The sequence below is a fragment of the Panthera tigris genome, chromosome B3 (assembly GCF_018350195.1).
Source record: "Panthera tigris isolate Pti1 chromosome B3, P.tigris_Pti1_mat1.1, whole genome shotgun sequence".
In the NCBI taxonomy this organism is placed as follows: Eukaryota; Metazoa; Chordata; class Mammalia; order Carnivora; family Felidae; genus Panthera; species Panthera tigris.
In genome coordinates this window covers 79126788-79135561 of record NC_056665.1, presented here as the reverse complement: position 1 = coordinate 79135561, position 8774 = coordinate 79126788, and the positions used below count along the sequence as shown (strand labels likewise).

Below are 8774 nucleotides of genomic sequence, written 5' to 3'. Positions count from 1 at the left end.
GATAGCTATTATAAATGATACAAAACAAATGTTTTATTTTAGAAAATTACAGAAAATAGAATCACCTTTTACAATGCTACAGAAATATGTGGCTATTGGGAAACCCTAAATCAAAACTCCTATGAATTAATATCCAAACATACTGAGGGGAAGTAAGACTGATTTTGTTAAATCATCTTTTCTAATTTTTAATGCTAAGGTGGATGTTTGTTGTAGATTAAGCATGACTACAGAAATGTAGAAAAGGTCAAGACCATATATTCCTGCCACTGGATAGCAAAGACAATTGTTAAATGGCTGTTGCAGTTTATTTATTTTTTTAATAAAAGGTAATTAAGTCCTGAATGACATTCTTAGAGCTTATAAAATACACCACTGGTAGTCTTATGAATACGCACTTCAGAATTTATTTAAGAGCGCCTGGGTGGCTCTGTTGGTTAAGCGTCTGACTCTTGATTTTGGCTCAGGTCATGATCTCACAGTTCGTGAGATGGAGCCCCATATTGGGCTCTGTGCTATCAGCACAGAGCCTGCTTGGGATTCTTTCTCTCCCTCTCTCTCTTTACCCCTCCCCTGCTTTCTCTCTTTCTCTGTCTCAAAATAAATAAACTTTAAAGAAAAAGAATTTACTTAAATTTTCTTTATTGAATTTAATTTAGAAGCGTAATACCAATAGATGCTCTTGGTTATCAGTCCTCTCCATGCCACATAGTCTGCTGAGCTGGTCTGTGCTCTACCTCACATATTCACCAAAAACCTGCAATACAGCTGTAGCATCATTTTACAGAGGAGGAGCTGAAGATCCAAGAAGTTATATAAAGATAGAAACTTGCACAACCAGGCTTGGAATTCGGGTCTTTTTGCTTCTAAAATTCCTCTTCACCACAGTTTCTTCATTTTTTCCCTTATGTATGTATGTATGTATGTATGTAAGTAAGTAAGTTATCTCTACATGAAATGTGGGGCTCAAACTCATGACACATGCCCATGACAAACTCATGATCAAAAGTCACACACTCTTCTGACTGAGCCAGCCAAGTGCCCCCACCACAGTTGCTTAATAAACCTTTTCAGGTTCCTATTCTAGGTTTATGGTAATTCTTTACTGTGTGTGTGTGTGTGTGTGTGTGTGTGTGTGTGTGTGTGTGTGGTGTGTGTATAACTAAATTAATGCATACCTCTTGTTTTACAGATACGAGAACTGAGGCCACGTGAGGTTTTCTCAATATAACACAACTACATCTCAACAAAGCTGGGCCTAACTTCTGAATTTACAGAGGCCCCATACAATGTTCTCTTACAGTTTTTCCAACTATAGACATCAAGAAACTGAAGACCAGAAAATTGGGAGCTTGAGTTGGGGACCAAGCCTTTCATGGAATGGCCAATGAGAGAGATGGGAGATGTAAAATTCTCAGAGAAAAGCAGAACAACTAAGACAGACTGAGAATGAGGTATGGGCATAAATGTATCTGATGGTTTAGACTCTGTAATAATGATTCAAAAAGTAGAGGAGCAACTCAGTCTGGAAATAGGAGGACAAAAAAGAATGTTCATCCTTGGCAGACAAGAAGGACCATTGTGTTTATCTGTGTATTTTCAAGACTTGCCATAAGTATCATCTCTCCCTTGAAACCGATAGAAACCTCCATTCCCACAGATGGAGATGAACATTCCTGCATTTTGGTCTTTTCTCAGTCTTGTATCTTCTGTAACCACAGTGCAGCTGGTATTGCTATGTCCTTGCACATTTACCTCCCGGTCTCCCTCTGTTTGTCTGTAAGTTCACAGGACAAGGACTATGTCCTACTCATCTTTGCACTGTCCCTAGTGCAAGGGTTGACACTTAGACCTAGAAGGAAGCAGAACAGCCAGAATAGAGAGAGAAAGATGTGCATAGGGGAGAGAGACCATGTGCATTTAAAAGGAAGGAAACAGTAGCTTCAGATCAGTTTCATTCTCCAGTGAGGCTCATCTGTATCACAATTCCTGTCTTGGGAGTCTTGAAAGTTCTTCTCTAATCTTATTATTCTTTTCTTTATTAACACCCTACTATGACCAACTGTTGTTCCTTTTTTATTTTCTTTTTTAGTGACCTTGACTGGATCTCTCTGTTATTTGAGACCAAAGGGCCTTAGCTAGAATAAAGAGCCTTTGACAGGTGACCACTTACTCTGAAAATGTTCTTAATTATTGGTCTCTGAACACTCCATAAGGCAGGACCCTTCACTTAGGAACCTGATAGGCATTTGAAAATTTTTGAAAGCTTGTAGTGATATTACCATTTGAAGAGGCATTTATTATTATATTTATCTGGAATTAGTAATATGTTATCTCACTTGCATTATATAGTCCCTTGGTGGTAGCTAGCCTTGTGAGAGGAGCTGGCAAAACAGTGCCTACTTGACCTGGTATGATTTTGATTATTTTGTTAATTAAAATACTTCAGTTTTTAGAGTCTATAAAAGCAGGATGAGATACTGCACTTAAAGGTTAAAAAATTCCAGTTCTGGACACTAAGTTCTTGCTTTGCTAGAATGAACCACTCACTTAGAGTGTAGAAGTTCTGCTTGCGTAGACAGGATGATCCCAAAGTCTGGTCTGGAGGCATGACCTTTTACTACAAAGGATTGATATGAACTGGGGTCTGGAATTAGACTAAAATATTTTTAGTCAAAGGGGAATTTTTCTGGGACCTTGCAGAAATCACGTCCTGCTTCAAAAGTATTATAATTGCAGATATGTTTTAGAGTGTTTGGAATAAATGATTGATAAAACACTTCTAAATACCAAGAAACAATAAATGCACAGTATGTATCAGTAGGAAGCCTACCATATAACTGAAGCAACTAGAAATAACATGGAAAGATGGGGCGAGAAAGAAGACAGAAAGAGAAGGAAGAAGACCTGGAGAGAGATAAACAAATAAGAGAAGCCAAGATAAATGGGCAGATAGATCCTCTATTTCATGAAGAGATTCCTGTCCCAATACCAGGTCACATGTAACTTAATTGTACTTGATATAACTTAGTTGTACTTCATTTTGATGAGCCCATTATCTTATTAAGATAAGAGTATTTTAGTTGAACTCGGTTTAACTGGATTTCTCATCTTTGCACCTCCCCCATGCCTTGATACATGCATTCATTTTCTCAGTGTTTGAAGAGAACCTACTGTTTGTACAAAAGTAGCATATTCTTTGTAAAAGTGTGAAGATAAACCAGGAATTGAATTCTACCTATTACGACTTGATACAACCAAGAGAATACTAAGGAGTGTATTTATACCTTTATGTTTTTGTTGTTGTTGTTGTTGTTGCTATTGTTGTTGTTGTTGCTGTTGCTGGTTAAAGAAGCATTTATAGAGAGCCCATGTTCTCTGAGGATTTATAGAAGAGCAATGAGAAGACATAATTCCCAACCTGGAAAACTTTGAGTCCAATTCACAGTCTAGTAAACTTTGGAGGGTTCTGCTTTGGGCTAGAAATATCTCTGCCTTTGAATAAAACTATTTAGGTTGTAGATTGCCTGGAGTTGGTAATTTCTACTCCTGGTGTCAGTATTCCATGTGGTCCCTTCTTATTATTATATTGTTAGATTTCTTCTTCATTACACTTACAAAAGAATTCATTATAATATTAATTCTTTTTTCGTTGTTGCTGGTGTTTTTTTAGGTAGGCTCCAAGTCCAATGTGGGGCTTGAACTCACAACCCTGAGATTTAGAGTCACATGTTCTTCCAACTGAGCCAACCAGTTGCCCCCCCCCACACCTGAATTCGTTTTTTAAAAGATTTTCTTTTAAAGTTTATTTATTTATTTTGGGAGAGAGAGAGCGCACATGCAAGTGAGGGAGGGCAGAGAGAGAGGGAGAGAGAGAATTCCAAGGAGGCTCTGTGTTGTCAGCACAGCCCAATGTGAGGCTTGATCTCATGAACCGGGGGATCTTGACCTGAGCCAAAATCAGGAGTAGGATGCTTAAAGGACTGAGCCCCCAGCCCTCCACCCTTGATCTATTTTTAAAGGTTTTTCCCAACCTGAATTCTTAACCCTGAGGTTCTGTTTTGTTTGTGTACAAACCAGATTTACTTGCCACTTTCATTAGCTTGGGCTGCTATAACAAAAACACCATAGACTGGGTTGCTTAAACAGTGGACATTTATTTCTCATTGTCCTAAAGGCTGGGAAGTCAAAGATCAAGATGCTAGTAAGTTTTGTTCCTGGTGAGAGTCCTCTTACTTGTGTGTAGACAGTCACCTTCTTACTTATCCTCACACTATGGAGAGAGAGCTCTGATCTCTTCACCCCCTATACAGACACCAGGAGCACCACTACCATGACTTCCTCCAAACCTGATTACTTCCCAAAAAGCCCAGCTCCAAATACCATCACCCTTGGAATTAAGGCTTCAACACATAAATTTTGGGGGGACATAAGCATTCAGTCCATAGCACTTACACAGAGTCACCTTTAAAAAGGGTGTTGGTTTAAGATGAACCAAATGCCTGATTTCTAGGTAAAATTCTAGCTAAAATATGAGATGCAAACATGTTCTTTTGCCCAACTGAGATAAATATACTTGAATCCTCTTTCAGAAATCTAGTCAAATGGAGAGTTCTAACCCTGGCCAAGTTTTCTAAAACATTCAAAACACTCCATTGACCTGTATCTTTGTACATTGTTAGCAGCTGAGAACATAATGTCGTAGAAGTTTACAAAATGTTTTGAAATAGTTCTAGAGACCTGGTTATGCTTAAAGAGTTCAGTTAAATATTCAGTCTTACCATATTTATTGACTTCCTACTATGCATTTTGTAGGCACTGTGCTAGATTAGTGATGACTCAGCCCTTAAGGAGATTTTAATCCATCAGGAATAGAACTCAGGGCTTCTGACAATCATATGAATATTGCTTAATTGTCAGAGAGAGGGTGCATCACAGATCCTAAATTCACATATTGATTTGTTTTGGAGACTCATTTAAGTCCTTGGCTTTCTTATTTAAAAAAAAAATGTTTTTAATGTTTATTTTTGAGAGGGAGAGTGTGCACGAGCAAGAGAGGGGGCAGACAGAGGATCCAGAGGAGGCTCTGAGGTGACAGCAGAGAACCCGATTCAGGGCTCACACTCAATGAACTGCAAGATCATGACCTGAGCTGAAGTTAGCCACTTAACTGACTGAGCCACCCAGGTGTCCCATTGACTTTCTTATTTTTTATAGGAGTCAGAGTCTCATTGAAAAGAGTATCTGTGAGCATCCAATTTCAAAACTGCACATGACAATGCTGTGAAAATTTTACAGTACCAATTTGTAATTCATTCTTAGTGTTCCCAGTACTATTTGATTTTTAGCTCTTGGAAGGAAGTCATAAAAGCTTGTAACCTCACAACATGGAAGAACATGGTTGGTGTTAAGTACCAAGCTGTTAGATTAATTAACTAGTATTTACTGGGGACAGGGAAGTACCAAGGGTATGGTTTCAGGAAGGTATTGAGTCAATTGTTCTGAAAAAAAGTTGACCATATATAGCCAGTGTATCCACCTGACTTATAAATGACTGAAAATAGCACTGCCTATGAAAGCACATACCTATGAAGGTATAGTACCAAGCAGAGTTCCAATAAGGTTTTCAAGAAAAATTAGGTAACAAATGACAGATAAATGAGCAGAATTATATGAAGTTTAATAAGGAGTTCTTGCATTTTATGCCTTTGGATTTTAGACCTATTCAAATTGAACTTCCACTATTGAAAGAAAGCTCGGTCTCCTCAAAGATGCTGTGGGACCTCGGTAATCCTTTCTCTATTTACATGTAACTTCTGTGGCCCACTTTTCAGGCCATGAGCTCTTGCACAAAGCTGTGCCTGCTTCTGCAGCAGCTCCAGGGAAAACTCAGAAAGAATGCACAAACTTGGCATCATCACTGGTTCTTCCATAGGATTTCAAGTCCTGTTGTGTTCTTTCCTCTTAAAATTTCTGACATGAGCCTCAGAGTGACAATCTAGAGAGAGTTAAATCACTTAACTCTCTCCTTTTGATAAAAAAGAAAAAGAGATTCCAAATATATAGAACGTTAATATCTGTTTAAAAGGCATGGGTTTATAATAAATAAGCCCTAATATCCAACAGGTGGCACCCAGGGTGCAACACACAATCTGCCAATTACTTGAAAGAACACTCTGAAAGAACATCTTTAGAAAAGATGGAGAGGCTAAAAACAATAAATAAATAACTAAAAAGTTCTCGATCAGGGATAGTGCTGGATATTTTTCCACTTGTCCTTCCAGATTCACTCTGGTGTGGCTTGCTCCAGGAGGCTGAGCTGTGTGCATTGCTTTGCCTGGGCATCCATCCTGCGTTCTGGGTTCGCCTGGCTTCTGCCAAGTGAAAGAAAGCAGCAGAAGGAAGGAAGGAAGGAGAAGTGAAGTCTTAGAATGGACTTCCTGGGTCCACTTTGTTTGTTTTAATTTAATTTAATTTTTTCAATGTTTATTCTTGAGAGAGACAGAGAGTGTCCCTGCCAGGGAGGGACAGAGACAGAGGGAGACACAGAATCTGAAGCAGGCTCCAGGCTCCGAGCTGTCAGCACAGAGTCTGATGCAGGGCTTCTACTCACGAACTGTGAGACCATGACCTGAGCTGAAGTTAGACAAGGCCTTTACCAACTGAGCCATCCAGGCGCCCCTTTGGGTCTGCTTTCTAAACATACACTGCATGCTGCTAAATCCTCCACCAAAGGCCACTGTTTCCATCAGGCAGCCTTCCCCATGCAATCCCCTAAGTAGAATTTAGGGAGTGACTCCTTCCCTTTTCCTCTAGAGGCAGGGATAGTAACAGCTCCCCTTGTTGCAGCCCCCAGGGTGCTGCACTATCTTTTTGGTGTCCCTTTTCATGACAGATACAGAACAACTTAAGCAAAAACATAGAGCTCAGGTATGAGGTTAGGAACTTCTGTCTGCTTTGGTGCCTAGAGGAGTACCTGGCCAACAGTAAGCACTCGATACATATTTGTTGACAAAATTGTTATACATATATAAGTTTTAATGAAACTTATCATTGGTAATCACAATGCTTGTGATTTGCCAATGTAGATATTAAAAATACATTCCTACATGCATACATAAAAGCTTCAAACACATCCATGTACTTAATTATACTTAATTGTGCATATATACAAATATGTGAATGAAAAGATGTTAATGAATGAGAGTGACAGTGGTGGTGTCCTGATGGAAATTACTGTAGAAAGATGTTCACTACTTAAGATATAATTCAACCTTGTTAACAGGAGATAGCTCATACCTTCCCTTTCAATTCCCCCCGAGTAAACGTGCTCACTTGTGGGTCCCTATGAAAGAAATATTTATCTAGCCCCAACTGGTCATCTGCTCCTCTCTGGAAGCTGGAAGTATAATGGTGACTATGCTAGATTCCACCTGTCCCCATGTAGAAATGTGATGGCATAGGGGTGGGGTAGAAGAGTACTGAGTTTTATGGGAGTCCATGAAAGGATACCTAATCCTTGACTTAAGACTGCCTAAGGGCAGAGCTGAGAGATAAGGTGTTGGCCGAGTAATGGAAGAGGCTGAGAAGAGAAAGGGGCTCCAGGCACAGGGGACAAGAGCTTGCACAAAAGTGTGGAGAGCAAAAGCCTGGCTCACTCAGGCAACTGAAAGAAGTTCATTATGGTTGGAAAACAGTTTGAAAATGAGAATATTGAGACATGAGGATGGAAGAGTAAGAAGTCAGACCGTGCAAGGTTTTATATAGATTTAAGAGAGTTGAGATTTCAAGCCAGTTAAATGCTCATTGAGAGAGAACAAAAGGTAATTATTCTTCCCCTCTTCTCCAAAATATAAGTACACATACACACTTTATATCTCCTAATTGGGAGGAAGTTAAGGATTCCAGATGTTACTGTAAAGCAATGGTTGTCTAATTGATATTAACCCAGATTTGTTGAAATGCTTAAATAACTATGATTAAGCAGCTAGCAGTTATTGTGTGCTTACTAGATTACAGGCATTGTTCTCAGAACTTTTTAGGTATGATTTTCTTTAACACTCACAATAACCTGATAGATAACTCTATCAGATAGCTACTATTTTTATCTGAAGTTTACCAATAAAGAAGAGGTACAGGAAAGTTAAATGCCTTACTCAAAATCATACAGATAGTAAGTGGTAAAGATTTTTAAAAAATGGGGGGAGTAGTGGTTTTTCCTCATCTCCAGTAGAAGGTAGGTTAAGAAAAATACTTGGGAACTGCACTGATATTGAATATAAATAATTGGGACTAGGGTGATAAGCTTGCTTTAAGAAGCAACAGATTGGTCCCATACCTTATATCATAGCACAGAGAACAAATTTAGTGAATAATACATTAAGTGTTGAAACTGATGTAAGCACAAACACAGCAATAGATTGCTTTTCCTTTTTTTTTTTTTTTTTTAATATGGAACGCTTCACGAATTTTCATGTCATCCTTGTGCAGGGGCATGCTAATCTCCATATCGTTCCAATTTTAGTATTAGTATATGTGCTGCCGAAGTGAGCACTTAAATTGCTTTTCTAAGGGGGAAATTTGAACAGAACTTTTTTGAAAGTCAGGGGAGCCATGGTAACTAAGAAATGAAATTTGAATCCAACGGGTCATGAACCAGTATGTCAAGGCAATGCCTGGTGCCTCCATTTTCCTAACTTTAAAATAAAGTGGCATTTTATATTACTATATTGGAGCATTGAAGAATTATGCATCACACAGCCATTTGAAATTAG

General features: G+C 38.8%; 1 non-coding gene across 1 annotated transcript; it reads right to left on the bottom strand.

Annotated features, from left to right (window-relative positions):
- Nucleotides 1–8445: 8445 nt before the first annotated feature.
- LOC122239828 lies at nt 8446–8554 on the bottom strand. Its single transcript, XR_006219213.1, has one exon. It is a non-coding gene; the product is annotated as a U6 spliceosomal RNA (small nuclear RNA).
- Between the last annotated feature and the right edge of the window lie 220 nt (nt 8555–8774).